The 27,684-nt window shown below is 39.0% G+C and overlaps 1 protein-coding gene across 4 annotated transcripts in view; it reads left to right on the forward strand.

Moving 5' to 3' along the window:
• The window catches only part of LOC124142382 (probable G-protein coupled receptor 139), a 65,603-nt gene that overhangs the window by 27,074 nt on the left and 10,845 nt on the right, over positions 1-27,684 (forward strand). Inside the window, exon 2 of one of the 4 annotated variants that reach the window (XM_046510817.2) lies at positions 12,315-12,390. The gene's annotated coding sequence lies outside the window, so the exon portion shown is untranslated. Of the gene's footprint in view, positions 1-12,314; positions 12,391-19,107; positions 19,248-23,876; positions 23,965-23,996; positions 24,261-27,684 lie in introns of those variants that run through there. The other 3 variants (XM_046510818.2, XM_048399665.1, XM_046510819.2) reach the window with 3 other exon arrangements.

Raw genomic sequence — 27,684 nt, forward strand, 5'->3', positions numbered from 1 at the left:
CTCGTTAAGAAAATATATCGCCCCAAAAAACAATACAAATAGTCACGAAGGATCATGGTGAGCTTGAAATTCATTATAGCTCCGCGAATCAGCCACAAAGAGCCGTTAGCGGTGCCTGATATTGTGTTTTTAGGAGGCGTGCGTCACCAAAACATGCAAGTATTAAGGACATACAGTGATGAGTTGTCTTCACCGACGGTGTTATGACATAATGCACACAGGCAGCCCTGTAATTGCCATGGTATAAGGCGCAGTGAAGATTAGTCAAGGACTCAATAGCCTTTAAGGGCGATACTCAATCACACTTAGGACTGTTGGACTTCAAATGCGAATTCCTTTCATGTTACACTTACGTCTTTAATGTGATTACTGGCTTCGGGTGTTACAAGTGGGAAGGTGGTTGTGGGGTATTGGAAATATATATCCTACATATCATGTCAATAGGTACTCATAATAATACCATTGTGCGATCAAAGAGAATGTCAGACAGTTTTGGTGATATACTTTACTGAATGATCACTTTTCCCTCAGTCTGTTTACAGAAGTTGCCACTGATGTTCGTCCGGATAAATCAGTATTTGAAACTATTATGTATGATGCCAGTTATCGTCTCTGCTAAGAATAAAGCGACTGAAGCTACTGAATTATTTTTTTATTATTATTCCAATGTGTGTATAAGGATGTTCAATGTTGTTTTTCCAATTTCCTTAAACACATCGTATCCGTAATATGTTAGGTTTTTTTCAAAATCTATCCACATCCTCCCATAAAAGATCATGTTCTTTTACTTATTTGTTGCAACATTAACTTACGTATTTTCTTACAAAGATTAGGACAAAGATGAAGACAAGAAAATTCCCCCCTTATTACTGACGGATATCACAAGAAAACGAACTGGAGTAACTACTTTCGAAAATACGAGATTATTCTGTGTCACATTGCCTCCTTTCTCCTTCAATTATAAATCCTTTGCAATAGGAAGAGGGAGGGTAAATTACCTAGATTAATGGTCCATGCGTTCCACAAATCTGTGATAAGGCATAGACATGCACAAGCCGGAAGCCTCAATCATAGTACTGCTTGTTCTGTGATTCAATAACTAGTCAATATTAGCTTTCAGGGAAAACCCCTCTTCGCAACGACATTTTGCACCTGCAATGTAATTCGATTCTCAGAAGTAAACCAAACTGAGTGCCTTTTAATCGCTTGGACCCTGACAGCGCAAAATCGTTTGTGCCCGGCGGAAAATGTGTGAATGGTGTTATGGTGACCATAATCTCATAGTACGGACTGTAATGTCCATTGCTTGTCTTGGTGTGGTTTCTCTGTGGATTGATACAGTGCGATGGACTGGTCAATATATCTCTCAAACAGGATTATGCCAGGCACTAAAATCTGCTGTATTAATACTTCACAAGGTAGGTACACGAAGGTAGGTATTCATTCCAGCATGAAAACTCTTTTACATTGTGTAATACTTGTTCGGAAATTGAACAATGTGTCAAGGATACCTGTTCGGAAATTCCATGTCGGAGTCAATCCGAAGTCAACCATTCTTGTCATAGAAGGTACCTAAAATAAGATCGGGGTAAATTCTTTTGACTCACGGATTATAAATGTGGAATCGATTGTGTTAGCTCTGGTTTAAATGGTGGAGACCTGAATATAATATGTTTGGATTCATGGTTTTATATGACTTTAATTGGCGTTGAATCCCATAATGATCTTTATTGTATTCATAGCGTGTATGTGTGAACATGTTCCTGCACATTGGTCTCAACTAAATACACACTCATGAAGTGAACATCGTGTTTATTAGTTATATTTATTATTACTTATACGGGAGTATGTTCTGTACATGCGTGAAGTGCATTGACTATCCGCACAGCAAGATTGTATTATTATCATTTTAGAAGATGTCATCACCACTGTTTGGTTTGCCGCACTCAGCAATATTCCAGCTATATGAATGCGGTCTGTAAATAATCTGGAATCTGGACCAGACAACCAAGTCTGAGAGCTTGACCACCTCATCCCGTTGTCGCCTCTTACAACAAGCATAGTCGCCTCTTACGACAAGCCGCTCGTCACGCCGAAGATCCGGGTTCGATTCCCGACATGGGTACAATGTTACAAGCCCATTTCTGGTGTCCCCCGCCGTGATTTTGCTGGAATATATATATATATATATGGTGAGAGAGAGAGAGAGAGAACTTTATGACGTAGCCTATGTCTTTTGATAATGTTATGAATTGAGTTATTATTAAGTTAATTATAATAAAGTTTACTTAATCACGCTGAGGTCAGAATATGAGCTTTCTCAAACACAGCAAATGAATGACGTCGCTCTCACGGACGTACGATGACTCTTTCAACACAATATTGTTAATTCGCGGCCCGTGGTCAATATTTGGACACAGTACATTACCGCGGTTATCTAGCGGTGAATATTGACCTACGCGATTCCAGACAAGCTGGGGAAATGATCGTTTATACACTGGGGATACCCACATAATAGACATCTAATTGGAGTAAGTTAATCCGCGTGTCTCAGATACCGAATACATCACTGATATATGGTGTTGTCGACAATGAAGAATTTGATTAAATATCAGTTTGTCACGGTATCATTATTAAGACATAGTTAGACCTAAGACTGCTCATATAATTCGTGCAAATGACCACTCCTGTCTAACAGTATATACCAGACCAGGAACATTACAGAATACTGGAATTATGCTGTTTTTGACTCTTTGTAAAAGTGGATGAAACAAACTTACTCATCACTTTAAAGGAAAGAAATAGAGATTATTAATCGACTGTGTTTCCACATCGTAAATATCATATGTTAAGGACAAAAAAATATTATGCAAGTCTATGGCGAGCATTATACATATTTTGTATTTCCGACAGGTGATATTTGTTATACGGAAACACATGAGGGTAATAAGCTCTTCATCAAATAATGTCATTCTTAAACTAATCCATGTTTGAGACTTACTTTCCCTCAACTTTGAAGCCGCTTATGGATACTCTGTTTGAGTGAATCGCTCCATATTTTTCGTATAAGGCAAATGATTTGCAGTCACTCTTCTCTGCAGCAACACTGTTACATCAGGAAACCCCTGTCCAAACTTATTATTTTGGAACGTTTGTTTGTTGTTTAACGCCGCACTCGGCATTATTCCAGCCTCATGACGGCGGTCTGTAAATAATCGAGTCTGGACCAGAAAATCCAGTGATTTACATCATGAATTATATCAATCTACGAAAATGGGAAAACTACGAAGACTACGAAGATTTGCATCAACCAAGTCCACCCGATGCCGGTAGTCGCCTCTTACGACAAGCATAAACTTGCAAATTTGTCTGATCGTGATACCAAGGTTATCGGTTTTATTTTTCGATATCACTATCTATTATATGCTGATAGAATTTGCACATTATATATATATACACACACACAAAACAACACATGCTTGTTCGCAAAGGCTTCCACAACAAACCTCAAACTTTTGATGAGCCTTTCGTCTTACGCGCATGTTATCTGTTTTAGTATCGTAATTAAGGCCCTGTCGTCTAGGACAAAATGTAGTTGACTTGAAAATTCATCACGCTGAAGTTATGCATCGCTTTCAGATCAGCAGCTTCATCCTTAATTACGGTGAGAAAATACTTAATCAATCCCCCGTTCACGTGTGAACCCCACAGACCATTAGCTCACTCATACACAAACATTGGTTATCAGCATGTGACCATACTAAGCACGTGAATGTTTCCGTTCCTTGAGTGTGTAAGCAGTCATGTTATTTCTTGGGAGAGTTATTGTTTGCTTATTGCCTCTTTAAACGCTTTATAGGTGCTGTACCTTACTGCCGCCGCGGGAAGGACGTCATCATGGCTTCTACCGCATTTATGAGCTTATGGCCTTTGCAATGGCATTAATCCCGACAGGAGTCGGTGAAATTTTCTTCCACATGGTATTATGTGTTGCTACATATGCTTTCCAGGTCGTTAAAGCTGTCCATAATCATCGATTGGCAATATTAAAGTATTTAAGCCAGTAATAGTTGATCGATGGAACTTTGTTCAGATTAAGTGTCAATTCGTCCTCAGTAATGTTGGAAATGAGAAAGTGAGCAGGAACTTGGCTTCTACTCAGAGACACCGGAACAGGCTTCATACTTTCTGACCAAGTCATGAATTGAAGTGCCGTTGCAACAACAGGTCGTACTCTTAAAACGACCACGGCAGGAAGATAGTCAATAGTTCATGTTTTTGTTCATCACATGGAAGACGTGTTTTGATTATTGTCGAGGACACAAATGTGAAACTCAATCTCTGCCGTTTTCATATTCAAGAACAGGAACGACGTCACACTCCGGCACTGTGGTGACGCAGCATAACACAACTACTACAGGCTAATTTGCATATCACGTGACCAGACATTTCTCTTGCTTGTAAACAATCTGAAATAAGAACAGATTAGCCTAATGCAAGTATTTCCATATTTTTTGCATAATCATATAGATATGCTACTGCGACTGCGACTGCGACTGCGTCAGTGAGGTGCATGACAATATATATTCATACATCAAAGTGACCATTTCGCTAGCTCTCCGTCAGGTTTTGATGACCGCACGTGGAACCGTACAACCAATGTAAACAAAGAATAACAACGCAAATGGAAATAGTTTTGCAGGTTTAGGAACGTTCTATGTTATATGTTTATCTAGATGTATAGACTAGTGAAAAAAAACATATGAAAAACTTATGCAATGTCTTGAATATCTGTGTAAGATGTGATGAATCGTCACATGGCGATGGCCAGTGGCAGAGGTCGCATGGAACTCTGGGATAGAGTGGAAGGACGTGCAATGCGACCCTGAGCGTCTCGGAAGTGGCACTGGAAATATCAATCTGCGTAAATGTTGACGTTCAGATATACATTGAAATGTCATTAATGCAACTCGTTTTATTACGTTGAGTTACCTTCATATCAATAAATTAGAACCAGTCAGAATAGTTCTTTCAAGTTACATCTTCTCCTCGTGATGTTACAATTCCTGTTGTTGATGATAGAAAACTGTACTGACGCTTATGTGGCGGGTCTGTATCCAAATGCATGAATGGTTTAGGAAACAAGGAGATTTTGTGTATGATGAGTGGAGTGGGCACTGGTTTTGACAAGAACATAACTTCGTACTTTCCGTCTATTTCTCGACATGAAAATCACGTTAGTGCCTAGCCTCCACCATTATGTGTAGCGGAACAAGGACTCAGCTGCGTATCCCAGCTGAACCCGTGTCCCCAAGACAGGGACTTCTGAACCGGTGGCTAGACAGACACGCGTTCCAAATGGCCGGATATTTGTAGTAATCATTTCACTAACGTATAATCAAGTAGATGGTCCTCGCCGTTATGGTAGCAAGTCGCGTCTGTATAGTAAAGCACGAACAACGTCTCACTTAAGAAAATAAAATTCATTTATGATTAAATGCTTGTAAGATGCTTTCCAGACGGAAACGTTCATATTGCTGAGGCTGTAATGAAATACAAGAACGGTGATGTGAGTGAGATATAGTCTTCAATTGAATTCATATTCCAAAGAATATCAGATAATTAACTAATGAAAAGAAATGGTTTGAGAGAGTGGCGAATTACGAGCTTGTTATATGGCAATTTGTGTGGCACATAACGACTGACTGCTCCGTATGAACGGTCGAGTGAGTGAGTGAGTGAATCAGCCTTACGTCTCAGTCAGTACCGATTTGACTGCACCAAGTATGTATGCAGTCATGTGCGTAATAGGGTCGGGGACGGATCAACTGTGGTTACAGCGTTTGGGTTCGTAGTCCCAGATGATCGCCTATCAAGGCCTTATCCACGGTCAGTTATTTTAAGACATGGGGAACTAGGAATCATTTCCATTACTGAATCCCTACAGAGTATCAGCTTGGAAAGCATGAAACAGTTGTGGTCGGTTCATTAGCAGGTTTAATTGTGTTTTCAGGAGCAGCCGGACTTTGCTAATATAGGGACTGATATGGCGTTACCCTTATTTGTAGAAAGGATTTTATCAATGGTAGGTCTTGAAGACACAAAAGGATCTAATTAGTTCTACACGAGAACTCCGAATCTGACTATCAGTTAAAGTAATCCGTTGTAGCCACAGTCAACCAAATTTCATTTCCAAACTAGAAATGGTTGCATGCGTAACCGAATCAATTTGGCAGTCCTAGCCTAAGTGACTGGGATTACTCCATTTTTAAGTATTGGCGGATCGGAGGTGGTGCTGCTGACAGTTACTGGAAGAGGAACGAGGGCTGGATTCAGTTCACACCAGAAAATACAGGACTCAATTGAGCATTAGTCTACTCGGTACATCAGCTGATTAAGCAAAATCGAAGTCTGCACTCCATGATCTATATTTCTTATTGAACATTTGTCACTGTTTCGCTGACAATGTCCAGGAGAAAAATTATTTCAACTCAATCACTTTTTACTGATATTAACGATGTTTCATTACTTAGATAGTTTGATACTCCCTCATAATAACATTATCCTGCAAACATTTGCAACATGGTCATACGACTATCATACGCAAAACACATGTTCATTGTCAAATATTTCTGTATAGATATTCTATCGCCATGAGATCCAACAAGTGTGTCAGGTGCGAATTATTTCATGTAAATGGTCCATTCATGTCTATGAAAACACAACATAATAATTAATACGCTCAGGTTCTATCAATTCGGATGTGGTGGGATATGCGGAGAAATGTTTTGTGTATCCTGCTTTTAGACATGATAGAAACGCTTCATCATCTCCGATATCAAAATGAAAGGAAAATATTGCCCATCAGTTCCCGCGCCGTCTGTTATTGGGTCTTGTCTATTTCAACTGTCTGACAAGTAATTACCGTGATCTATTTTCATTCCATAGTTTTATTAACTCCAAACATTCAGCGGCGCTTTTCCGACGCTGAAGCGCCTTTTTCTCTCAAGGAGCGACGAGAAATGCCATGTGGTTCATTTTCCATCACAATCTTCCATATGTATTGGCCAATTTAATGATATAGTACTCTCGGCGCCGTGCGATAAATTATTTCCCTGACTACACGTCATGTCAAAGTGGTGTTCATGTCACATCCAGAAGAAGAAACAGTGTTCGTGAAAGATCTATTTGCATTTCAATGTTTTGGATTGACATATCGCTGTTAAATCAGTGTGTAGGATGTCGAATATACATAACCTATTAAGTCATTCATGTATCTTGGTTATGTAAATCTTGTTTGATGGGAAACGAAATATTTACATTTCTTCAACAGAGTTGAGCTAATAAATAAAGCAGGGCCAGTTGTTTTTGTGTTTCCTCGTTATGCGTGAAGGAGTGAGTGAGTATTATTTTACGCCGCTTGTGGGAACATGACGACAAATCTACGGCGGATGATGCAATAGATCTCAGCTTGTTAGAGCCTCTCCTGTCGTCCTTTTCTGTGGGAAATGTAATGTCGGAAAACTCCCTGGTGTTTCCAACATCTCATGGATCCCATTTCACAAACACTATGACCGGCCTAAATATATATGGACATAGTGAGTGAATATGGTTTTACGCCGCTTTTAGCAATATTACAGCAATATCACGGAGGGGGACTTCACACATTGTGTGGGACGAGCGATTGCTTTAACCACGAGGCTAACACACCGCCCCTGTGGAACAGAAAGTGACTGACATGTAAACCCCAAATACGTAGAACATGCTTATCAGAGTCGGTATTGCCATTTTCACGATCAGTGCATATTTGGAAGTTTTCTCATGGTCCTTGGTCTATACCTATCGTTTAATGTTGTCCCCTTATAAAATGATATTTCTAAGTAGCTGTCCGTGCTACAAAGTCACGCATCCAGATTAACTTTTCATTTTCACAAACAGACCATTCAATCGCTTGTTTAGTATCTCTTATTCCAGAATTGATTTTCTTCTGGAATGGATACTGGAACGACGATCCAAAGCCATCTGACATCACAGCTCCTCGCACACATAAAATTCTGTTCTTGGAACACTTATACTGAACTATGGCAGATACAAATCATGAATGTGTTTCCCACAAGTAATGCAGGGGTCTAATGTGGTAAACTTTTAAAGTATTGATTTAATTCCCAAACCAGAGAAAATGTGACTTAATTTGTTCTCATGGGCATGCGTAAAGCTAGCTGAGAGAAACACAAATCATTATGGGTGTGATGGAGACAGCAGTAAAACAGTTCAACAATATTCCCTCTTCCTCGTTAAAATGGCAGAGATGGATTTTGTCGATTGCAGAAGCAAATGATGTGCAATAATTTAGGGAAACTAGGACTTTCATTTTTCAACGTGCTATAAAGGTGTTGACAAACCTGTCAAATGAAAATTACTCCCAAGGCGAATTATCCTCTTCCTGAAAATGAATTCTTTGCATTTATTCAAAGGTATTCTGGGGACAGTCATCTATTCGGGGCCGAAATTGTAATTAATAAAACTTTGCTACTGGGCAATGATATATGTGCCACTTCTGTTGTAGAGATTCAAGTTTCTTTTAAGAGATATGCAAATCGCTAGGACTAAGGTAAGGTATGATAAATGGGAAATGTTCCTATGAAGCTTTATGTAAATGTGTTATATATAACAAATGTTAACAAACACATTTTTCTGAATACTGATAAAGAACTAAAGATTTTTTTGTGAGGAGTATATTGTGTTTATTTAACACGCGATCAATACCTACAGCTTGAACTGGGGAGGGTCAGAACGGTCATAATTCAACATATCAACATTATATTTAAACCACATTAATGGCTAGTCTCTTCTTTCTGTTCTAAACAGTTTTGCTGCCGAAAACTTCTCAACCAACTCTATGTGTAACCCCTGTACGTTCAACAAAAGAAGGACATTTGATATACTACAAAGATGATGTGTGGTAATATTAGCCATTTATACGTCACTAAGATACCTTACTGTTTGGCGGTATTAGCCGTTTTTTAGCCACAGACTAAAGTAGTAACATCACCACGATGACTCCTTGTTTTGTAGTATTAGCAATTAATAAAGTCACAAAGATGCCTGATGTCTGAAACGAAAGAGATTGAATTGTATCAAGGGGAAAGCAAAATAATTATCATGAACATCATTTCTACCCATGTTGATTTTGTTACACTGACAAATAAATTGCACACACTCCATTATAGGTACCTTGGAAATTTTGATTAATCCTTTTAGCTTATAATTCATGTAGCACATTTCCGTGTAGTGGATCGCCATGGTTCCGTCTTTAGGGTAAAACAATTTCCTAGATATACAAATCGGTAGGCACATCACAATGAACTGTCGCTACGCCAAGAGAAACCAAATGCTTTTAGGTCAAGAGAAGGCTGCTGGGATTTAGGAAATTGTCTGTGCTTCAGTTGTCCATAATGATCCCATCGAGAGAGATGCTTCTGAAACCCACTGGATCCTACCTCCACCCGAAACCCTATCTCCCACTTCTAAAATGCAGCAATATACTCAATAGCAAGAGTAATGAGATAGTGTCACTGGAGTGATCCTGTCATTCAGGAACAGGTCATTGAGGAGGCCTAGTGGACGCCCTGGCTGGACCATCTGAAACGTATAATTGTTTCCAGGGATGGCTGTTCTCTCCTACAATGTTTATTGGGACAGTAACAGCACGACACTCGGGTCTTTCGTTGGGAATGGTTTAGGGGACGGACCATTTCGTTTTTATTGGTTTGGTCGGGATTTTCTTTCCAGACAAATCATGTTTCATTCGGAAATATTTCTACACATGCATATTCATAACATTCATGCACAGCTTATATCTGAGCAAATATTTGTTTTAAATCTATAAATGGAGTCAAAGGTACAACATTAATCAATTACGATGTATACGTGAAGAAATAAATGTCTACCAGGCGTCATGAAACATCTTCGTCTCTCATGAAACATCTCCCTCTCTCCCTGTATGTCTACCTCTATGTGTCTGTCTGCCTCTCTCTCTCTACCTGTCAGTTTTACTACTTGTCTACCTTTTAACATCTATGTTTCACTCTCTATTTCCTCTTTATTCATCCTTTCCTACCCCCTCTCTCTCTCTCTCTCACTCTCTCTCTCTTGCTCGCTCGCTCGCTCTCTCTCCCTCGGCGGAACCAATTTGAAGTTAAAAGGTTTTCCTATGCAATCAGTCTGTCCGTTTCATTGGCATATCTTTGACAGTGTAATATTGTGACATGAAACAGATAAATTACTTTTGAGTAGGTCTCTATTACATATTCATCTTTTATCGTTCTTTACCGACTTGAAATCTTAATACATATTTATAAGAAATCCCATTGGCAAGGTTTTATCCGGCAAGAACGCAGATGCGTTTTTAGCTGAATCTCACGGGTGGTCTAACGAGATATCTGGAATCTGGGAGATGTACAGAGAAAGTGGGCTGTATTATTCATTGCTAAGTAATGTCTTATACTGGTGTAATGCAACACAATTGCCATGTAACGAGCGTATTTGAAACTTGTATCGTCATGAATCCTGGCCTATAATAGTCACAATGTAGTACAATCAAAGCAATGGGTGCATGTACACCTGTGTGGGTATATGTATTTTATTGAACAACAATTTAGGGATTTCTACATCAGTGAAAACATAGAAATGGCCTTCAAATTCGGAAATACAATCATGTACATGTTTAATTAACTAAGCTTCATTTATATTTATCACAGGATTAATATTTACATAAACTAAAGGTTTGCGAAGGTTTTCTTTCGTACAATGGGTGTCTGATTAATTGTGTCCGTGCAGCCTCGTTAACCTTCAAACTACACTCTGGTTTTTTTTTAAAAATTGAATCAAATTGAAACGCATAGCTGCACTCGAGCACATGAAGTAGGTAAGTGAGTGGACTTGTAATAAACCTTAATCAGGAAGTCTATATAACTCTTATATAGATCCCAGATTAAGTGATTAGGTTAATATGAATATTATTAATATTAACCTTCCGATCGTGAACCGATATAGGAACTTAACGGTATCATGCCCAACAATTTCGGTATATATCTACCGAATCTGAGGAACCCTTGCATAATTCATTGTAACCTTTCGTACACGTTGGGCCTGAGGTGAATATCCTACATTTCCATAAGCCGTGGTGGTTTAGAAACTTGTGCGTTAGACATGCTCAGCACGGTGAAACAATGATCGGCTTCATCCGCAGATTGACCGGGATTGTGCTTGTGTTGTCCAACTGACTGACCAACATGATATCGGGGCTCTCATGCAGGTCTAAATCGCTACCCGAGGGTCTTAACAGGTCATTCTCATTATCCTGAAACTCTAGCCTATCCCGGCCCACACAAGTGTATATACAAGTGTTACCTGTCATACTTCTACCATCTTCAGTTATACCTCAAGGCTATATATATATATATCTTTCTTTCTTCTTGTAACGGGTTTAATGACTGGCAAGTTAATAAATTTATTGGGCGTGATATACCTGTCATATATGATTTAGCAAATGTCTAGGCTCGGTAGGTGGTAATTGGTCAAATGGCCCAGAATACAATGTTTTTACATCATAGTGACAGGAATATGTAATCCTTTATTTCCATTTATATCCAATAACATTCTGAGGCATGTATAGCGCATATAATGTAGCTGTAGCGTCAGGCGAGCGTAGAATTATTATCACATCCTTCAAGTGGTTGTTGATTGAAATTAGCAACAACTGAGAACCACGGCATGCTATTTTATTTATCTACACATGAACGCATTAACTATGAACGTGAACTTTGCCGTGAAGCTATTCAACCCATAGCCTACATATTCACCCGTCTATTATGGCGGCGATCAGACAATTGCACGTGTCTCAATCAATGATCACAGCTGGACATTGTCCAGATCTCTACCCGCTGTGTTTTAGAATGAACTTGTCAGTGAAATCATATACTCCTTGTCCAGTGGCTACTCCACCTTATAGGATAGTATAATTTGGGAGCATTCCTGATCATTTACGCTGGGGTGATGCTGTGTGCGCGTGACGTTCGTTGGACTTTCGCCAAGTGGTCGTTTACCTCGCGAAAATCCACAAAGGACACCACAAGAACTTAATATAACAAGTGCTCGACGGACGTGCCAAGACAGTTGCTGGTTCTTTGTCAGACCTCGTGATTTCTGCTATTGTTGCTGGACTGAATAGAGAGCCTTTATTACAAATCTGATTTGTGAAACAAGATGACAGTGTGATATATTTCAACTTATTGCTTTCCGTTAATTTCCAGATGGTTGATGATTATTCAAGCCTGTCCGTAGGATATGTAGCCAATTGAAGCATACATCTACTCATTTCCGCTTGAGGTAAGTTGGAATATCTCGTATATATCTGGTTACAATTGTGTGTTAAATAATGATTGTTATGCATATACATGGATGTATTTGATAGAATGGATATACTTGTGTATGTTTGAAATAAGAGCGTGCCATTTCAGTGTATGTAGTTGTCTCTTCACATCAAGTTATGACATCGTACTGTAATGTAAAAAAATTATTTGTGTATTTTACCCAAAGGTAAACTTTATATTATGTCTTTGTATGTTTTCCTCCAAAGTATGCGCAGTTGTCACATAAAGGCTGCACGTATACGATCGGTATACGGATGTATATGTTTTGAACTCAATGGCCTAAAATAGTAAATTAAACCTTAATGTAGTAATAATCATTTCTCTCTATACTCCCCTAGTCATTGCCAAATACTACGTTACCTTCACGTTTTATACAAGAATAATAACAATGCTTTATGCGTAAGCTATACCCATGCGAAAAACGTATTTGAAGGTTATGGATTACCATTTAGCAAAGAAGTTAACAAACAGGGAAAATGTGTTATTGAACGCCGTTTCAACAATTCGGTCATATCACTGTTGTCAATGTCTGTTCAGAATGGATTTAAAGAATATTAAAGGTTATGTCGGCAGTAGGCGTTCGTTACCAATTCGAGTAAAGAGGATCTGATATTGTTTTATATCTCTTGCAAAGTTCACAGCTGTATAAAGAGGTGATGCCATCTTGAAACTTAGTAAGGTGATTCTTATACCCATCACATATTTGATGTGTACTTAAAGTACGTACGTAAAGTAGTAGTTTGCTAGCTCCTTCTGTATGGCATCGTTTTCAAGCGTTATTTCTGAATGTTCGGTGTCTGAATATATTTAATATAATTTACATTTTTGCAAGAAAATATTGACAGGCTAACAGCTAACAATTTGCTATTGTGGGACCTATGAGTACACTCTGTTCAGCTGGTAGAACTGTAACTTGGGGTTTAGGTTTTAACCACTTTTCGAACCACAGGTATTTTTTACAATACACAAAAAATGTTCAAAAGTTTCAATGTGGTCACAACATCGAAATTGGGATACGATGATGTGCAAATTGTATTGGCATATAATAGATAGTGATATGGAAAAGCAAAAACCGATAAACTTGGTATCACGATCGGACAAATTTGTGCAAATCTATGCTTGTCGTAAAAGGCGATTAACGGGATCGGGTGGTCAAGCTCTTCGTATCTTCGTTTCCCATTTTCGTAGATTGATATTCATAATATCAATCACTGGATTGTCTGGTCCAGCCTCGATTATTTACAGACCGCCGTCATGAGGCTGGAATAATGCCGAGTGCGGCGTTAAACAACAGACAAACAAACATTCCCCAAAAATAAGTTTAGACAGGGCATTCCCGAGGTAACAGTGTTGCTGCAGAGAAGAGTGACTGCAAATCATTTGCCTGATACGAAAAATATGGAGCGATTCACTCAAACAGTATCCATAAGGGGCTTGATTGCTGAAACACTGCACCTATTTCCAACATTGTTGTCCTACTGTAAGAGATCAAGTTATTTACCTCAACTTCATAGAAACTCAAGTTGTAACCCATGAGGAATACATGTTTGACAACCGGAAGTAATGGTGAGTTCAGTCCAAGCAGCGATCAGGTGGTGTAAGGTGAGTACAATGGGTATAGGAAAGCAGGCTTACGTTAATCAGCTGTGACTCACCCTTCACACACACTCATACACACGGCGACTAACGGGATCGGGTGGTCAGGCTCGCTGACTTGGTTAATGCATGTCATCGATCCCAACTGCTTGGATAGATGCTCATGATATTAATCACTGGATTGTCTGGTCCAGACGCGATTATTTACAGACCGCCGTCATATAGCTGGAATACTGCTGGGTGCGGCGTTAAACAACAAACCAACCAAGCAATCATACACACGTCCTCACACACACGCCATTAACACTCACAACACACCTACTACCAACAATACACACACATTCACACACATGCTCAAACATACACGCAAACACCACCAACACCGCCAAGGACACACACACACACACACACACACACACACACACACACCAAAACCAACCCATCTGAAGCAGCATTTTACAAGTCTACAAATCGTTTAAGACAATCGTCTGAGCGTCACCGTTAAATGTAATGATCTTAAAAAGACAAATGTCACTCAGAAAAAAAAGCACCAGAGCGTCAAAGAATTATCTAGCGTCTGATCTCTTTATATGACTTTATCACATTAGGACCAGTCTGACGCAAAGGTTAGTCCTCATTTATCAACCGTGGTTGTGAGCGATGCACTCTGTCTCTGGCTCTCCGTTCTCCTAAACCAGCTTCCCAAAGATTGTCTGATGTTCCCAGTATCTGCAGGTGACAGGGGGTGGATGGGAGATTACTGGTGATATGATAGGATCAGCATCGCGTGTGGTGGACTCTCTCCTGAAAAGTGTGGAGATAGCTAAGCTGCATCATTTTGGTGCAGAGCGCTCTCAAGGGCCATTTGCTATCGCTAGCCGACACACTGATGAGGTGAGGTCTCAGCTAAAAATGTTGATTTTCCACCTGCACGGTGTCCTGGTAGGAATACGCGTTTGGGGGAATGTTGAAATCATCGCACGACGTACGTCGAACCTGCAACAGGAACGACATCATGCATTTCTCGGAACAGTTTAGGTCATATTAAAATACAGTCGTCAATAGTGATGTCAGTTTCTGTGATAGTATCTTTCGGGCAATGCGTAAACAGCCCAGATTTTCACCACAGATCTTTGACGTAATAGAAATTATTGTCATAAATATCACGATCACTTACAGACTATTAAGCCACTTATATGGCCGCCGTTGACTCGTTTCATTAAAAATGGACATTGTAAACCACTTGATTGCCTGTGACAGGTGTACCACTCTGTATCATTTAGACATATTATAACTGGTATAACAGTGCATGCCTCTCAACTTCAGTACATAAATATCAATAAAAACAGAGTGCACATCTCGATGATTCACATTAAGTTAAGTTTAGTTTTGTTTCTTTTTCTCCGGTAACATTATCATAGGACAACACCATGCCAACATTTAATTGACAATAGCATGAAGTTAACGAATATTTGTTGTTATTTTCACTTGTTGAACCAACAGTCTGTACATGAATTGAAATCATATTAGGTAGCAATGTGTAGCCCTCTTAATCCTCCACGGCGCTACACAAACACTGTCAACGATATTGATTTAGCTGTGGCCAGACTCTCCCTGGGGACGTATACGTTTCACACACTACATTAGCAAGTAATATGCACATTATCACAGTTGGAGTGACTTGACTAGGCTGATGCATGCGGAACTAAAATTATCACTGGTGACAAAATGAGCGGTTCAAAGAATCAATCAAAGGGACTTTCGACGCAAGCTTCATATGATAATATTTTATTCAATATCTAAGTATTCCCTCCTATCGAGTAACATGTTCAGCAAACCATATTGATTTAATTGGCTTAATCCTGCCACCTGCTAAACCATGGGCGAAACTAAACTTAAATTAATCCGTAAAGATCAGTTTGCACAATGTATAGTTCTTCCACCATTGCTGTTTAACACGATTTTACGTTTTACTGTTTTCAAGGCGAGGTGAGGTGAAATGGGGCGTAACGTCTCGTCGAAGATTATTGCACTTATATAGCGACGTTCATGCAAGCAAGTGTGTGTGTGTGTGTGTGTGTGTGTGTGTGTGTGTGTCTGTGTCTGTGTGTCTGTGTGTGTGTGTGTGTGTGTGTGTGTGTGTGTGTGTGTGTGTTACCTGAGATACCATTCCTCAGTTTAACATGAATACCCAATTCAGACACAGTATATTGACTCCGAGCTGACCAGTCCTTGTTTTAGCCCCTACTACCGAGCACCAGGCAGGGTAGCATCAAGTACCATCTTTTAACGTCTTTTGGTATGACGCAACGGGGTCGCTCATCGGACGGACGCTCTACCACTAGACCACGGATGCGGTCTTCTTTTAAGTTTCAATCCTAATGTTGTGTTATCATAAAATGACCATGATCACTGAATCACGCAAATTTATTTAATTTATGCCAAAGCCATATAATTGTAAGTGAGAACGAAATCAGTATACCTGTCTCTTTGTGAAAACGCTAATGGATCTGCCTCCAAGTATTCATGACAGGAGGGGGCAATATACCTATAATATGATCACTAGTGAGGGAAGAAAAGTATTTCATTAGTGTGTGACATGACAATTAAATTTTATTTGATACGGTTGTTAAAATACAGGTTTATGTAAATGACTGGGATTCATCAAGGTAGACACGACATCAAGACTGCATCAATATTCTTAAATTGATGGCATGGAAGATGTATATGGATAGATATCGTGTAATTACACTACTGTCAGTTGTGGGGGCACGGGCGTACCAGTCGTTTAAGGCGCTGCAATTCGCTGTGCCCCGTGGGCACGCTAGAAACCTATGATTGTGGGTTCGAGTCTTGGTTCGTCACGGTTATGTTTCTAGGTATGTCAGCACCCTACCCTTGCTCTTGGGTTTCAGCAAAGTGGTAAACGTCTAAGACCTGCATCACGTCGGGCTTCCTCTCACATTAAGCTGACACGCAGCGACACAACTGAACTATTGAGGAAAGCTGCAATATACCCAACTCACTCAGTCACTATCAGTTGTCGTTTATGAGTTCAAATAAAGAATATGGTGATCAAGGAAAGTGTATGCTTTGAGAAACTGTTGCCTTTATGTATAGCAACATACACTCGGCAAACAAGTAAAAAGTGAAGACTTTATATCTCTTCAACTACAGCTGCCAAAAAAAAAGTTTTTTAATTTTAACTATGATCCTAAACTTTTATAAAATAACATCATACAAAAATGTGTGTCTGAAGCCTAATTTTTTGTCCAATATTTCCTGGAACAATCATGGGACATAATGTCAATCATTGGATTGCCTTGTCTGGACTCATTATTTACACACCGCCATCATATAGCTGGAATATTGCTGATTGCGGCGATCATTCCTCGTCGGTACCCGTCGGATGTATAATGTGAAAAGTTGTAATTACCTTTTTCGCCAATGCTGTTCTGTGACACTTAACAAGGGTCGCGTGAACAGGCTTTGTGCTACACGTATAGCTAATTAATGACGATATAATGTGCAAACCGCATGTTAATTTACAACTGGTGTGAAATCATGGTACAACAATAATAAACTTATAAGAGCCATTATCATATGTTCTGATGTTATAGTTACTTGCAAAACAATCATCTGCGTTTGTAGCAGCCATAAAACAAAGTAACCCGATGTAAGCATTAATCGATCGTTGTTATTAACGCCGGCGTGTACCTTTAACTCTACCTGCTTTATGTCTCCTTCGGGATACATTTAATAACATACAACGCTCGGAACTACAACCAAACATGTCCACCGTCATTTGATTTACCATACCTCAAGATAAATAATTGTCTAATTACATTGTCAAACCCAAATGGATCGGGGAGCATTGACTCTCAACATTAAAACATCGGTTTACTTTCAGGTTTGACTCGTATTCCGTGTATCCTGTTACGGAGACGGTGATGTGTAATATATCTCTACACCGAACTTATAGACATTTAATGAAATAAGAGATACTTTTAAAGCAAGTGTGATCTGTTTAGCCCATCGTCGATAGTTGTGCACGTACTCATCACTGAACGCTGAAGTTAGTATCCCTTCATCGTTTGCCAATCGTCGATAGTTGTGCACCTAATCATCATTGAACGCTGAAGTTAGTATCCCTTCATCGGTAACACGTCGACAATTGCGAAGGTTTTAATCAAACTTTTATTCAATAAAATTTAGAAATAAATAAATAAATAAATTTAGAACACCCAGAGGCCTATCGTGGGTCCAACACCCTTACACTTTAAATCTTTAAAGCAAAAACGAGGGACCTTCAGTTATATGAATTTAAAATCACTAGATGATAGACGAATGAGAGTGTTTAATGCCACTTTGAACAGTATGTCAATTACATAACTGCATGTCAGCTTGATAGAGAAGGAAGTGACACAGGGTTTTGACATGCCAAAGGGACGCAACTCTGCAGGGCGAATTGCGTCGCTTTAGACCACCGAAATATGATGAATCAGCATGTAGGTATATGTAATATCTGTGTGGTTTGATGTATTTATAGATTGATATACCACTATATTCCCTTCGCATTTAGTATATGAACGTTATGGTTTATTAATATATTATGTTTGGTTTGTTTTCGTAAAACGTGTAGTCATTATGTGTATTCACTCATGTAATTAATTTCAGAAACAATATTTAGGTTTCATGTGACTGTGAATAATTTAATGTTTTGATTCACAGTGAACCACTTTATCACGTCGATGATATTTTTTTTCACTTTTCTTTTGTTCTTACAAAGAACGTTTATCTCGTATTTGCGCCGTAGGTATTTAATTGTACTGTATTAATGGCTCTACTCTTTATCAATTACTTATACAATATTACGTGAGGATATTCTTCGCAATAACGTCTCACTCCAAAGTGCCTACAGTAGAGTACACAGCATTGTTATTGCTGTGCATAGTGAATGTGGCTAGTCAATATTGTTGTTATTCGTGACCAACATACGACATTGGACTGAGCTGGTTGGGCCAATCACAATAAATGTCTATGCTTCAAGCTGTTGCTCTGTTACAATAATGCCTGGCCTCATCAGAGAGCTACGGTTATGTTTATGAGGTTTCTGCGTCTTTAAACTACACCATAGGAGAATCGACAGTGAAATTACAATACTCTGCCATGGATGTACTATCAGGGAATGTGAAGACGACTCGCTTTAGCTAAATGGTATGTAGTACATGAACGTAAAATGTAATATGATATCTATCATGTATAAATCTATGACACTGGAAACATATGTTCTGAAATTACCTTTTACATTTAGTTGGAAACTTGGAGTAATCGCCAAACGAACATATGCTTAAAAATTTGACATAATTGAAATTGCTCGGTTTCATTCACGGTCTATCAAATACTGCCTTTTATAGTTAAGGACCACCTTATTACCATATTATGCATGGACATTTGGTGCGTTGTGATTTGTTGTTACCGACTGACAGAGTAACTTATATGTTTCATGCAGATAAATCAATATCACATTAGCCAAACTGAATGCTTCTGGAAAACATATTATTCTATAAGCATTGATTAGCATCATTGGGTCTTTTTTATATATGATAAATGTCAATACATTCTGATATTACGACAAATACGTTTCTGTACACCGAGGTTATTAAATATGCCACTCAATAATGCAATATACAAAAATAAATATCTCTGCAGACTACTGCTTGTGCTGATGTCTGTCACTTAGTAATACGTTATCAAAGAATAGGTACTCCTGCACAATATCTTGTTTAGATTCTTTGTGTCATATGTGACAGGAATTGCAGATAACGTTAAAGTAAACAGTATCGCGATATCACCAAACAGCACTAACTTGCAACGCATTAACATTATTACGGTGGGCGAAATCAAATTACTCATAACCTATGTACTATATATGTCATCACAATGTGTTTGTTCTAACGTACAAACACAATAACAATATAACACCGAGACATTTCATGCTGTTATGTTGCAAAGCTTGCCCGTTGAATACGTACAAGGCCTTATTTCCTTGTGGTTGCATCCATTAAGGAATGTCAAATAGTCAACGATTAACTGTATATGAGAAATATCAGTGTAGTTGTCTAATATGTACACATCACTTTCATGTGCAATAGAAATGAAACTGCTGCTCTGTCTTTGCCGTTTTCACGCACCTGAACACCACCTAAATCCCTCAAATCGTTACAGTTCATTGTGTGGTTTGCGCGAATTAGTCAAGCTAATAAATCCGCTATGTTCTTGACGTTGTTGAGGGCTGTCCGCAGAGATTCTACCATGTTACAGGCAGTTAACACAATATGTGTTGGTCATAAGAATTAGGGCCGTGAGATTGTGGAATACTTGTCTCTGACAAACACGTATAATTGTGTTTACAAGAGGTTTTACTATTTACTTACATGAAAACGTGAAGCCTGAGGGCCTACTTACAGAACTGTGATCCTCGCAAGTTAGCGCCTTGTAACGTCTCTGGCAGGATTAAGAACTTAGAGCCCCGAGTCGTTTGTCAGTCAACAGTCTGCAGTCAAGACATAATTTATATATGATCACCAAGGATATAGCATGCGATGAAACTAGACTAGTAGCAGCATACATGTACGTAGGTATCTCGACATTTTCAATTTCATTGTTTTGAAATTATAAGTTATTTTTTCTGTTTGAAAAATATTATTCCTTTGCCTTGTTCTTCGATGAATTAGAACGTGTGAAATAGAAGGCATTCTTGACATATGACTGATAAGTACACGTAAATGTAATTGTCGCCATTATGTCGATTTGTTGATCTTTTAAAATTATTGAAGACTAACTTTATTCTATTTTTGTTTTATATCAGAACATTTATTTCAATATACATATAATAGTCCTTCGAAGAAGACGTCAAGCCTTCCCAGAATAGTGTAACCTTATCAGGTCTGTATAATGTTTCCATTCAGTTCGTCGCTCTAATTAGTTTTATATTACCACCACACTACCGACATTCTACTTCAGTGACGAGTTACTATTGTAGCGCGCAGAAGAACAACGTGTCTGTTTACATGCATGCTGATATTTTGCCCAGTACCTGTGACGCTAGAGTAATACGTCAGTATTGGTAATTAACTGGTGTACTGATACACCATGATGACATGTTACCTATCCGCATGAAAAAAATATCCGTCGAGAGAGACCAGGAGAATATATTCCAATCATATTGTGATATGTGAATCCACAAATAAGATAACAAAACATAAGCCCGTGTAAAGTCACCCCAACGAGAGTCTAAAACTCAAATAGCATCATGCAGTAGTATCTGTGTGTTGTATGTCCTTGTCTTGTTTCGCAATTATAGCCAGACAGTCTGGATGAGTCAGCTATTTCTGTCTTCATGCAGTGTCAACTTGATACCTCAAGATTATTATACATCTCGACTGTCACGATACAGAGCTTAAAGAACATTTTCAAATCCAGAAACGTCAATCATTACCACAATGAAACTAATTGTGTATGTATGCTTTATTTATTCGGCGATACGAACCCAGAGCTTCATTTAACAGCGTATAAAGTAAGTTTCATACATGAATTACCTGCATTGTTACAGAAACAGCAACGGTTAATTGTTGTGAGTTAGGAGGTTTCACGCCGCTTTTAGCAGTATTTCAGTTGTAAGAAGGCCTGCCTGTTAGCTTAATGTAAGAGGAAAGCTCAAACTGATGCAGGTCAGATACCTTTAACATTTCGGTGAAACCCACGAGTGCTGTGAAACCAAGGTACATAATGAGGGTGAATCTGGGAACATCGCTCATCTGATAGATGTAATTGCTGTGCAGCGCCAGGTAACAAACAAATACTTACCCTTTCCGCAAACGCTTGATGTCATCACTGCTTTCAGTGACCCTTTCATGTAATTTTCGCCACAAATTTGTCTTGTACGCCCAGGCTGATTAGTCTCTGGCGTTGGCGTGGTGTAATGGATGAACTTCCGACTTCCGACTTGGCCTCTCATCTTCTCTCTATCACAAGAAAACAGTCAGATGCTTTGTTTAAAATATTAAACGTATTTAATAAACGAAACACATGATTACATACGGTATAAGAGTCCATCCATTAGGTTTTCATCCTTTGCTACTGCAACAGCGTCGCTGTAAGAGGTAGTTCTTGTGGATGTTCCTGTTGTGGTATTATCATCTCATAATTGCGGTATGTTGCAACGATAGTAACACAGAGTCTTACCGTAGTTGGGTTAATAATGACTCGATGCATCGTATGACCAGGATGTCTTCCTGTCTAGTTGAACAGAGAAGGCAAATAAATGTTACTTTGCGTCGTCTCAGAGTTGATGCATTGCAACCATGGCAAGGGTGGATTGTGACGCCATGTGTTCAAGTGCATTGTCCACTTCCATCCATTTCCACCATTTCTCTGTTAAATGTATTAGCGAATGTGCCTTTAAGTGTAACGTTTACATACATACTATTCCACCTACATGCAATGACTTCAAACACAGAATGCCTTATTCTGATATGTACATGTGGAATAAATTATGCAACAGTCTCTGACGATTACAGCATAACATTGTAACTAGTTAAGGTGGGTGAGACGACATGTAGTTTAACGTCGGGTTGAAGATGATTGCACTTAAATAGCGGAGTGCATGTATGTGTGTGTGCATGCATGTGTGTGTGCGTGTGTGTGTGTGTGTGTGTGTGTGTGTGTGGTTGTTTGTACTAGTCCGGACTAAACCATATTTTACATTAAATTTGTCACCTACCTTGTTGCAAAATGAACATATTTCTTAAACGTATTTCCCTTACTTATAGGCAGCAGAATATGTTAATTTTCCACACAGCTGACGCAATTCAAAATGAACATTCGTGTTCTGTGTCAACAGATGAGAACATACGCTATCGTGTGACGTTTCTGATCCATATCACTTGATTGTCTGGTTTGTTTATAGACCGCTTTCGCTTGGCAGGAGTACTGCTGTGTGGTGCCAGGCAACAAACACATACTTATTTTATTCATGTTATTCACTTCGGTTGGTGTGACGAGGCCGGGGACAGACGATCTATCCACTAGACCATGGAGGCGGTGTCACTTGTTAAGCACTAACTGATACATCACTGAACATTGTTGCATTTTGTTAGCTGAGAGAAATATTACATTACAGCATCAAAATTGTGCAAATTAACGCTGTCTGATAGTAAAACATTAATGTTGACAGGTGAATAATTATGGTTGATGACAAGTTGTAATGACACTCCTTGGAGAATATTTACTGAAAAAATGAAAACATAACCATGCCTAGTTAGAATGTTCAACAGCATCTCTTTATATGATTTTTTAAATTAATATTACTGGTAATATAGGATATTGTAAAACGGGAGCAATTATAGCAAGCAGTGCAGGTTACCATAGCAAGACTATTTTCAAAATGACGCTATTATATGGAAGAGAAACCTTTTCAAAAGGGACGTTTTTGTGTATTGGACATTCATTATTAAGGGCTTGCTTCCAGCTGTCCCTCATCATATGCATTGTTGCATCCCAGCTCAGTTATAACGGCGATTCAGAAAAAAGCATGAAAATCTACGCCATCCACACAAATATTATCAATACAGCTTAGCACCATCTCGCCCAACCTCTTAGAGACTGGGCAGGAGGTATTCCGCTAAATTCCGTCTGCCTTTGAGGTCGTCAGAAGGCATTTATGTGAAAGGACCTTGGGCATATCTCTCCCGCAGATGTCAAATTAGTTAACGAGTTGTGGTTATTTATGACATGACGTTAGCGGTTCTTGGTTCCCCAGTTGGTGCGAAAGTCATATCCACCAATCAGGTTGGTTCATCATTGTTTCTGCAGCTGCACATGGGAAAGCTGTGGTTCAAACCATTGTGTCTTAATGGAAGCACGTTACAGGGTAAGTTCCAACACCGGTGAACACGATGTCAGCAATATACGGATCGGAATTTTTTAGTGTTTAGTTTGCTCCATGGCTTGGTTTTGTTGGAGGGGCTACGTACATACACCGTTGATCTCGGATTGTTTGTGATTGACTGATATTAATGATATATCTATAGGTTACGTATATTCCTTAAGAAGCCCGAGGCGGTGCATAGTGCTATCATGTTGACATGCCCAATCAGTCGCAGTGGAGTTGAGTGTGTGTGGAGGGGTTTTATCAGAGGATAAACGAAGGTGATTTCTGCGCAGCAGGTGAGTGATGCCATAAGCGAGAGAAGCGCGAAACGATGCAGCTCCTTTCTTATTTCCTCGAGATCAGCAGAAACTTTTAGAATTATCTTGAATTTGTTTTACCGTCTATCGTGAGAGACAGTCAGCGAATGCATAGAGTCTAACCTGGATGTATAAATCTTAATAATTGTATTACTGTTTTCAATTTCTTCTACATTTTATTATGGAACGTAATTGTAACATAGCATGTCTAAGATATCCCTTGTCACAGGTGTACCAAAGAACAGAACTAAGATGTGTCCACACAGATAGAAATGTGTACGTTATTACTTGTCGAATGTGACACCAGAAGAGCAAACAGCTGCCACACAGCAGTTAGCGCAGTAGAGCTGCTTGTTGTGTCCTTTATGAGAAGACACGCACTTTCGAGGTTTCCCAAGTGTGTGGTCGTCAAATAACGCAGCAAATAGTAATAGTGCGGGGACTGTATTCATGTATCAGCTTTGTTCCTATCTCTTTGGACACATCTTAATTATATTCCAATGGTAGGGTTGTGTTCGATGAGACGAGTAAACCGTGACTTACTAATTCACGAATCACTGAAACCAAACCGTGGCCTTAGCTGTCGATATGAGGTGAGGTGTTGTTGTAAAATGGGGTTTAACGTCTCTTAAAACATATTGTAATCTAGCGATATGTGTTTGTGTGTATGGTGTGTGTGTGTGTGTATGGTGTGTGTGTGTGTGCGTGCGTGCGTGCGTGCGTGCGTGCGTGCGTGTGTGTGTGTGTGTGTGTGTGTGTGTGCTTGTACCTGTCTGGATTATGCCGTTTGAATAGTGCCAGTCCCCTGAGATACCATGTCGTAGTTTAACATGGGTACCCCTTTAAGACAAGTGTACCAGTCCTTGTTTTAGCCCCTCTATGTCAGGCGCCAAGCAGGGTAACAAGCACCCTTCTAACGAATTTTGGCAGAAAAGCGACCGAGGATCGAATCTTGAATATTACTAACTGCGGGGTAAAACAACATTTTTTACGTTTTAACGAAGCCCATACTTTTACTTACTGGTTACGTTAAATGAATATTCTGTGGCCAAGTCGTCCAAAGCAACGCAATTTGCTGTACATGGTTGCGTCCCTTAGGCTTGCCTGAAACCTGTGATCGTGGGTTTGAATCCCGGTTCGCTGTGATTATGTTTCTGAGTTTGTCAGCACCATCCACGTGTTCGTGTGTTACACTAAAATGGTACACGTCAGAGCCCTGGATCACTGCGGGATCACTGCGGGAGTTCCTCCCACACGTTCCTCCCACGCCGTGATGTAACGTGATTATTGTTCAAAGCGTTCGTTAGCTTTTACCGACTTTCCCTGTTTTCGATGTCGTGCTTTCCGGAGATAACCATGTGAGTATTCCCATGGATGTTATTCTGCATAATTGTATGATGAGCCACCGTTAATAAGTAGTGAGAACAGTCCTCCTGTCCCATTTCGCAGAGTGGCATATTCTAATTATCACAATGACAGGCAGCTAAGAACGATTGTCATGTCTATCCTAAACAATAGAACTGGTGTGATTATTTCTTCCCTTGACAGCAACATGACTTAAATGAGGTAACTGGCTCATCTACATGTAAGTTCAATATTAATAAAGAAATGATGTTCTCAATTGAAACATCTGACACAAGATGATATGAAACATGATATTTCACACGATACATGGAATATCCTTTTCGTTATATACTTTTTGAGTATTTGTCGACCGGACATTACATTATTCTATTACAAATGTAAAAACTTGAAACTTAAATTCTCCCTAAATAACACGCGGGAACGTTTCATCACCGCTTGTAATTGCGACTTAAAAATAGTTACGAGTTTGCAAAACCTTAAAATATGTAAAACAAAAGTAAAAAATATATATTTGATGTCAATAAAATTCCTTATCATACATTTTGATATGATGATATACAAAATCAACTTCAATAAATCTACAAGACCGCTGTTGGAAGTGAAAAAATACACGCTGGTCAAGTAACAAAAATGGCGCTTTGCGAAACGAACGGTCTCGATTGCCGAGTTAAATGTGAATTTTACAGTTTACAGCGAAACATTTTCAAGAAACTAACAAACGGCCTGAAGCTATATTAACTCAATGAATGACCATCTGTCATTGTTTTTCTTTATCAATGTGGAAATAACGTTAAAGGAAGTCAACAGTTTGTGTACGGGCCAGGTACTTGCGATAAAGGGGAGACAATGTGCGGGGAGCTAACTCTTGTTAGACAATAGTTCCGCCGAAGTACTATGCTCACTGCAGTGAAATATCAAGTGGCATGTTCACTGCAATGAAATTATCATTATTCTCAACTTCAGAAAACTCAGTCTTTCACACTAAAGTACATAATAAAAGATGATATACACAAGATGATGTAACACAATAATGAAAAACACAAAAAAGCAACGATAATATTATACACAAGATGATATGATACATAATAGGGGGGTATTACAAGATGATATTAGTTTTAAAAATGTCAAACAAGTCAACCAATTTACCATACTCCCCTCAATTGAGTTATTAACAGTTTTTTCTAAAGGACAAGTTACTATTTCAAACGTGTATCACTTAGCTGCAGCTTTGTTAAAAACTTGTATCGAGGTTCCTGGCTTTATTATCAGAGTTACAAAGTACTGGTCGATGTAGCCTTTCCCTAGTTACAATCGGAGGATTTCTTCGTGAGCTCCAATTGCATGTCCTCAATAAAAAATAACTTTCTGGAAACCCAGCCGTAACAATCTAAATTAAAAATCTTTTATCCCCAATAGCCCTTTCCGGACACCGGCTTCTCAGTCCCTGCCCACAATCAGATCGGCTTTAAATCTTAACATCGAAGGAAGACTCATTATCCCAGGCTTTTTTGAAAAAGGGAATATATACAGTATTCTTAAATGTTATTGTCACTGTAATTGCATTGTGTCCTTGACTTTACAGATCATTATTGTTGGTTTGAACAGAATGGTTTGGGTTAAAGTAGCTTTATTTTCTTTGTAAGGAGTACATCGATACTGGTCGAAGGAATCCTCTTTCTGTTCATCCCACAGCTTGTCATTCAAGTACAGAATCAACCGGTTTATCATCCGCTCAATTGGTATCATTTGGGAACTTCGTTCACGCACAGATCTAAACTTTACACATGTCTTCTCATTATAAGTGGTCACATGTTCGGTTTACGTGTCATGTTACGTTTTTCTTTCCCTTAATTTGAATTAAGATTTTTCATATCAAACAAGCTCATATCATGTTACCAGAAGGTGTTTGTACTAAAACGTTGATTAACTTGAACCTCACCTTCTGACGTATTCTAGCTGGGGATAACGCGCATAACGGAGAGACTGATGTAGATAACTGCCAGTTTATTCAAAGATAAATTCTCTGCTCTTGAAGCCT

The sequence above is a fragment of the Haliotis rufescens genome, unplaced genomic scaffold (genome assembly GCF_023055435.1).
Source record: "Haliotis rufescens isolate VD_foot unplaced genomic scaffold, xgHalRufe1.0.p SCAF_1, whole genome shotgun sequence".
Lineage (NCBI taxonomy): Eukaryota > Metazoa > Mollusca > Gastropoda > Lepetellida > Haliotidae > Haliotis > Haliotis rufescens.